An 8732-nucleotide genomic window follows, 5' to 3' on the forward strand; every position below is an offset into this window, starting at 1 on the left:
AAGTAATAAAAATAAAAATGAAAAATATTTAATAAAATGAGAGAATATAATAAAAATAGAAACAAATGAAAAATATCTCTGTGCTCCATCCTTTTGAGAATCCACATTTATTCAAACTGGAGAAGCTGCTTTCACTTCCATCTCTATCCAGTTTTATCCTTGCCAGTGAACTTGCTAGTGAGAGCTACTTACAGATATTGGTTATGGGAACAGTGATTATCAGGGAACAAATCAAGTCCACTTAGTTAGTTTGTAAAGGCCAGTGAAGCGCAGGAAAATGAAAATTACTTTTAGATATTATTAATCTGTACCAGGTATGAATTAGGAGTCCAGCAATAAATAGGTTCAGCGTCTTATTACTCATCACTTGAATCACTTGTTTCCCTTGTTGTTTAATTAAATCCTGTTATTTTAAAGAGTACTCTGGTAATGTTTTCACTTAAGTATAGGAAATGATGATCTTCGTTCAAACCTCTAACTTTTTTTGTTGTTCTTTTTTTTCCTCAGGGATGCAGATCTGTTCTTGTTAGACACAAGAAAGGCCCAAGCTTTAGACGTGGGTTGGCTTGTCTTTGATATCACTGTGACCAGCAATCATTGGGTTATTAACCCACAGAACAATTTGGGCTTACAGCTCTGTGCAGAAACAGGAGATGGTAAGCATTGAATTTCACATATTTTTTTTTGTGGTGTCAGTTTTGAAACATTGAGAATTGCAGCTTTTTGCGCAATTTAACCAATATCTTCTTTATCCTTACAATGTGCAAGGTAGCATATTCCATAGGATAGTGTATTATATTAGTTAACATGTTTATGAACACATTTACTCAACACACATTTATTGCCAAGCTCTGTGTGGTGGGGGTGGAGATGTAAAGAAATAGGTAGTGTTACTGCTTTTAAAGAAGTTTTTGTCTTCTATTGAAGCCCTGTATGCAAACAAGCCAAAATACTGTAATAACAACAATACCAAAAAAACACTATATACCAAGTGCTATGAATCCATGTGTTGATTGTAGTGGTGGTTACAAAACTATATAATTTGTAAACATGGTTAGAACTATATATTAAATAAGAATAAAGATTACTATATGCAAATTATATCTCAAAACCTGACTAAAAATAACAAAGAAATATATATTTAAAAAGATGTTAGAAAACAGACAAAAGAGCTACTAATAATACAAGGGGGAGGAAAGAATGGGGTTGAAACAAAAGAGCCATAAAATAATATTGAGTTAAGTCTTAACATATTGCAATGTTTGGTCAAAGACAAACAGCTCCAGAATCACCTGTGGAAGGGGTCTGTAGGAAATCCTCATTTTTAAGAGGCTCCAGAAGTTATTCTTATGCTCACAAGTATTCACTGAACAACTATATGCTATGTGCTTGGCTAGATGCCAGAGACAAAATGGTGAGCAAATGCAGAGATGTCTTTATGAGGCTTGCAGTTGAGGCATGATGAGGCATAAAGTAGTAATCACATAATATTACTGAATGCATATCACTACACACTGAGAAGAGTTTGATAGACTTATGAGTATTGAAAATGAGTGAATTCAAGATGTAATCTCAAAGATCAGGAAGATGTGATTAAGGGAAGCTGGGGTGGGAGTAGCCATTTCAGACAAATGGAAAAGAATATACAGACTGTGGTAAAAGAAATCTTGGCACATTCGATCAGGAGGTCTGGAAAACCAAGTCCAATTTATTCAGAGTCTTGTCTGCCTTTGATCATTCAAAATGTCCCCAAAGTTTAAATTCAAATCTGGGCATCCAGGTTATTTTAAATATTATTTATCATGGTAGTAGGATAAGACATAATTTATCTAATGATTTGTTCACCTGTTTAGTAATTTTTAAACATTTAAAAGTATACCAAGTGGTATACTACACTGTGCTCTTTCCCCATACCCTGCTAATGTTAGAGTCAGGCCTAGAGAGGGTAATTTGTAAAGGGAAGATTAATTAGAAGACATGCCATATTAAGTTTTATTGCCTTTAGGTTTTTGCAGGATCAGATGTAAACATTAGCCCTAGAATCTGTCTCACTCATTTCGCCTTGTTTGATTAATAAACCACAGTTAAGCATAAGTTGTATCTGTCTTGAGTCTCTCGTACAAGGGAATTCATTACTGTAAGTAATAGGACTTTGTGGTAGCATTGTTTTACCTATAAACAATTTCACAGCCTAAGAATAATACTATACCAATGTTGTTACTTTAAGGATTTTGTATCTGGAATGAGGTCAATAGCTACAAATTAAGTATATTCCAGAGTTAGCGAAGGTTTCATGTGCCTCAGATCTCGATTGAGAAAACAAATGTTTTTACTGAAAGTGTTATAGACAAGTTTCAAATCTAGACTTTTTAGTAGATTTTAATTACAATGTTGATTTTTTTAAATAAATAATTCAAATATTTTGAATTATAGGTTATTATTCAATTATGGCTTTGAGATTAATGTCAAAGATTTTCAGAGTTCAAGCATTATAAATGTACTGAGAAAAGCACATATTTAAATAATCTTCTAAAAAGTTTTACAGTGTAAACTACTGAACATTCACAGTCAGAAATGTGACTGGGAAAACAACACTGTAGGGGTAAGCCAGTTGTTTCTTCCCCAGTATGTAGCCCAAATAACAACAGAAAATTAAATTAGTGGTATGTGCTTTCCCCAGTGTTCTCCTTGGGGATATGCTTGAAATGTCTATCTAAACAACTTAAGAAATCTGTGAAATATGATCAGCCTGTTTCCTTTTATTTCCCTGCCCCATCTCACTACCCCACTTGAAAATTCTGAAATTTCTCTTTTGTTTGTTCGCTCCTTATGTTGGTTCTTTTTCCTTTAATATCTGTATAATTTAGCTTCTGCTTTCAATTTATCTTTTTCTCTGAGAGAACTACTTTATATTTTGTTTCCCCCACTCTTGTTTTCTTTCTCTTATATTTTAAGAATAATTTTATTTTAAATTATTGTTGTATTATTTATGGGTATTTTTAGACAGTAAAATAAACTAACATTTTTTCAAAGGTTTCCAAATTATTTGAGTTAGATTTGAGAGGTATTGCTCTTGTTTCTTTAATATTATCGAATGTAAAATTATTAAAATGGTTAAATGTACTAGGCAAGCTGGCATTTTGCTTTTAAGCAAAACAGATTTTAACCAGAGGTGAGCATATATGGCTGTAAGAAGCAAGTGGCCCTCCCAGTGCCTGTATTTTATTAACTGCAACCTCATGGAGAATATACATGTGGCATTTCTCTATAAATATGAATAACCACATGCTTCCACTTATTACTATTCCATTCATTACTACTGCTGATGTTCTCAACATGATATTGCGATATTGCTTTAAACAGAGCAGACAGACCATCTTTTATGTGCAATAATGGATTCCGAATATGTTTAGTTCTTAGCAAAAGTAATTGGAAGTCATAAAAGGATGATACTCAGGAAAGTCTGCTTTCAAGTTCATTTGTTAACTATAATCCATTTATTTACTTGTTTGACATAAAATTATTGAGTGTCTGTACATGCAAGACAAAATGTTAAAGAGAATAAGACCCGGGAGAGAGACATGTGTAGTTAATCTTAGAAAGAATGAGGTACCCTAAATGCTAAAAATAGTGATACAATCAAGACACTGTAAGAAAACAGAAAAGAGATGGTTAAGTCCAAATGGGACACAGCCAAAAGGACCATGATTCAGGTTGCTTTTAAGCTAGATCTTCTGGGTAAGATTTCAAGAAATAGAGATTAGGAGGGAGGAAGTTGTAGGGTTATATGGAGTGGTGGTGAGAACAGGAAAGAATGCATTCTTGGGTGAGGGAACAATGTGAGTAAATACAGAGATTTGGTAAATGGCATGTTATAGTCTGGAAAAAGTCAATAGTCCAGAGTTGGCTAAAACAACTTTCATGTATCAAATACGATTCTAGATGCTATTAGGAAAGTGATTTAGAGATAAATCATGGAAGGAACATGAAATCTAACTTATGTATAATATATTCTTGTAGCCTGATCACACTTCATTAAAGAACTAGACTTGCTGCTTTAATCAATCACCGCAACACCATTGTAATTACATGTTAGAATGAATATCAATTTCATGAAGTCATGGGATGTGTATTTCTCATTCACAATTGTACCTTAGGTGCTTGGTACAATGCAAGTTGTAAGTATTAAAAACATGTCTTGAATAATCATTGAATGAATTTGTGATTTAAAAGGCTCTTTTAGACCACCTGACACTGAACATTTTACTCTTAAGAAGACATTCCAAACTGTAAAATTTGGGTGATTATTAACCAAACTAGTTTGGTGTAATACAGAAGAATTTTGTACCACAAACCACAGTACAGTAGTTAAAATAGTTTCAATCATAAGGTGAGGAGAAAGTCAGGGATGAATATATTATAAATTTTGTTTATCCTGCTCCTGCAAAGAAAAAATAGCAGAGGGCTAAATATATTTTGGAAATCAAAAGTGCTGAAATCAAAAGTAGCATTATGATTTCTCAGAGGACCTGCGGAAAATATCTCAGTTTCTGATATATTCTTCTTAGAAATATGACAAATGAACTGCCATGGATTTTGCAGCAGAGTTTAAAATGTTTTATTAATTTTTTTCTCAAAGAATAGATTATTCTCTGAGTTTCATATGTCTTTTTTTTTAGTAAAATAAAATGAACATATGAGCAAGTAAACAAACAAAAAAAAAATTGCTGATTTTTAATAAATAAATCTAGATTCCAGACAAGTGGTCGTATCCAATTGTTGTATCCAATTAGGCAAAATCAGTTTCAAAGCAATCAAGCACTCATTCATGGTAATTAATTAATCTCCATGATAAAACATGTATTCTTTTTTAATAGCAAATAAGTAGGCTTAGATTTGTCTTATAATTTATTGTGAGATTTTCAGTTCCTCAAATTAAAAATGTATATTAATTATCTGACTTATTAGGTCTTACTAAAATTGTTATTATATCTATGGTAATTATTATCCTTTACACACATATGCACACAGAGCTTATTATACAGACAGCAGTTTAATCTAGCTTTTAAGACTTGGGGTTTTTATCCCAAACACTATAATTTTCCACTGTTTGATGCTTTATATAGTTTAAATCTTCTAAGTAAATTAATTCTCTTTTCAAACTTGAGTTTATAGAATAATATAGAAATGGAAAAACAAAGATAGTATTTTTGGGATCATTAGACTGTCTTTAAAAAAAACCTGTGTTTTCAGATATTTTAGGTTTGGCAATGCTAAGAACAAATTTTGCCAATGACTTTTTTCCTCTCTATTCAAACCCACTTATAAGTCAAGGAAAATTCAACCCGTATGTTTCTGATTCATTTGTATTTAAAATGTTGTTTTGTCAAAGTATTGTTTAATGGCCAAGAAACATTGTGAGGTTCTTTTTGTTAATAAGACTCAAAAATCTATTTTTCTTCAAAAAAGTTATGGCATAATTGCCTAGCATATCAAGATAAAACTTTAGATTTAAAGTCAGAGACTTTGAAGTTTTACTAAATTTTGTATCTAACTCAAGAAAAAAAGATTTCAGAGGTATATCAAATTAAATTCCATTATAATTGATGCTTAAATATAAGTTAAATAAATTTATAATCATTGCTACAGATAACTTATCATTCTCAGATAACTTAGAATTTAAAGTTTTGATACCTAATTTAAAAAAGAAGGATAAATAAATAGAATAGATTCTGAAATATAAATTCTAAGGAGAAATAATTAGGAAAGTTAGATTTAAATCTTGGCTCTGACAAAATATTTTATATTTAGCCATAGCATCAATAAAGTAAGTGTTACAGTAATTACCTTACAAGGATAGTGTGAGGCTGTGTTAGATGATAGGTCCTAAAATACAGTAGGACAGAAATACAGGTCTCTATGCTGATTGGATAGAGAGTTCACAGAGACTTTTCACTTACTCCAGGTGGCACCTTAACTTAGAATCAATTCTTTTATTGTGGAGGTTTTACAGATGTTTTAAGGGAGTTTTAGATAAATTCACAAATGATAGTCTACAGGAGAAAGGTAAAATTATTGATACATGTTCTTAAACTTTGAGTTTGGCAGCACAGTGTATAGATGGTTATGTTATTAGGCAAATGTCTAATAATTTTGGTTGATAAAATGATTATGGGAAACAAATATATTCTGATCTTGGGTATGAAGTCAATAGAAATGATTGTTCACAGATATGTGTCATGATTAATTGATTGCTTATATTGATTAGGTATTCAGAGATACCAGATAATCAAATTATTACTACTTAAATGGTACTCTTCTTGAGTTCCAACCATGTATTCTTAGAAAAAATAACTGTCCCACATTACCATCAGAAAAATTTTATAACCCAGAGATGCCTCAATGTAAATTACTAGTATTTGATTAGTAAACCTATTAGCAAGCCTTACACATCATCATGGCTTCTTACAAAGACTATAGCAGTATTTTAATGCTCATAGAACACATGGTTGAAAAATATTGATAGTCTTTGCTAAAGAGTGGGGACCAATAGACCTTAATATGTGTTGTGCTGATATTTATAGCAAATTGAATGAAATCCCCACTAAATAAATGACATTTCTCATAAAAAGAATCAGAAAACTGAAGATAACTTTTAAATTGATCGAAAGAACATCAGAGAAGAGTTCCTTGAAAGTCAAGGAAACAAACCATTGTAATTATTGTCTTCTCAGATTTTAGCCCATATTGGTCAGCAGCTATATATGCCATACACTGAAAAGGGGTAAAGTTATAGCTCTTTTTCTGTTTGTTGGTACATAGATTTTTCTCTATTCCATTTCTAGAATACATGTATATGCATATATGTATATCTATATATATAATATCTCTCTATATAATCTCAGAGATATAAAAGCTCCAACTATTTAATCTTCTTATTTTCACCAACATTACTGTGCAAACTTAAAAAAAAAAATCTTAGGTTCAGTTATCAATATACATTAAATTGAAAGTGAGTACTTTTAAACTTTTATTACCCAAGGTTTTGCCATGTTCTCTAATCTTCACTTTGTGGGGTTTTATTGTTCATTCCTGAAAACTGAACATTGCTACATCTACATTAATAGTAAGGAATGGGACTAGACATTTTTCTAAAACCTTGAGGTGTTTTTCATTCCTGTTGTTCCTTACTATGTGCAGAGTAATTTGACATACTGATAAAAGTTTTTTTTTCAAAATTGCAATATTCTGTGATATCTCTTAAATGTGCTATGTTAAAAAAGCCAGATTTTTCAAAAATTCCATGAAATCTTTTGATTTACAGAATATATGTTACTAATTAGAAAAAAATACAGTCTAATATCTGAAGTCCTTATATCATTAGATAGTAAACAAATGTACAAATTACTAATTTTATATTCCTTTTTTTCATTAAAAATGGAGTTCTTAAAGTACTATCTGCTAAATTTAGCAAGTCCTGGAATTTGCTGTGTTTGTTTTTTTTTTTTTTTTAAGTATCTGGTTGAATAAGTTTGTTCTGTTATCTTTAGGATCCCTAAGAGAATCTTTTTTTTTTTTATCTCAGGGGAAAAAATTTCCAAATTAAGCCCCTGCGTTGTCAGATGACTATTTATCTGTGACAAGGGTCAGATGATCTATGTGTGGTTAATCTGAATATCAGCTGACATAGTACTAATCAGTAGCAGAAGAAATTCAGAGATCAAGGGTGATATTTTTCCTTCTATCCTGCTGTTTTAACTATAGTTTCTCATTATTATTTATATAAGTTCAGAAAGTTGAATTATGTCCACTTATCTGAGGATTTATTAAATATTTTGAGATTTGATAATATTCTATTTATTCCCTTATCTGAACTTTATCTTATAAAATAATTAAGTCATTTTTGTTCATAAAAGCATATGGATCTCTTTTGCTGAATTTATGGTGATAGCAATTAGTTTCAAATAAATAAATGAGAAAGTCTACATTAATGAAACTGAAAGAATCTTATATCTTGCTAAATGTTCTGAAAGGAAAAAGGAACATATACTCCTATGATTTTCAAACACAAATATTAGTAGAAATGAAGTAGTTCTCTCTATGTAATGTTTAATGTTAAAGATAATTAGAGCATTCTCGCTTGACTTTTGGATGAATATTTAAGAATAAATTAGGACAGATGAAGAATAGTTTTCTTCAAATACTTAAATAAAATGAATAAGTAAAATTGGATATTTTTCCTATAGTCTAGAAATTAAATCAGTGTACTAAAATGACAGATAAGGAATAAAAAAAAAGTGCCTAACAAATGGAAATTAATGGTTATAGAATTGTTCATACTATGAAGGAATTAACTATATGTGATTGGAAGAATTCACAATTTATTAATTTTGTCTAGGGATTATTATATTGCATGAGATAATTTGTCAGGTAATTGTAATGTACAAGCATATATTTATACTTTAAGTATTATACATATATAAATATTATATTCAGAGAGGGTAGAGTGAATAGAAATGTGCCATCTTAAAGGTGCCTGTTATTAAATAGTGATATTCAACCCAAAATTCAAGATATATAAAATCAGAGATGGAGAAACTGGTAAGGGGAAGCAATACATCCCACGAACTTTCTTTTGGTGCGTGCGTGTGTGTGTGTGTGTGTGTGTGTGTGTGTGTGTGTGTGGAGGGGGGAGTATCCAGGCAGAAACATTTACAAGTAATCACGTGGGA

General features: G+C 30.9%; 1 protein-coding gene across 4 annotated transcripts in view; it reads left to right on the plus strand.

Moving 5' to 3' along the window:
* Positions 1 to 8732, plus strand: part of BMP5 (bone morphogenetic protein 5) — a 113355-nt gene that overhangs the window by 73595 nt on the left and 31028 nt on the right. The gene's annotated exons all lie outside the window — the stretch shown is intronic.

This window comes from Pteropus vampyrus, unplaced genomic scaffold, assembly GCF_000151845.1.
Source record: "Pteropus vampyrus isolate Shadow unplaced genomic scaffold, Pvam_2.0 Scaffold260, whole genome shotgun sequence".
NCBI classification, from domain to species: Eukaryota; Metazoa; Chordata; class Mammalia; order Chiroptera; family Pteropodidae; genus Pteropus; species Pteropus vampyrus.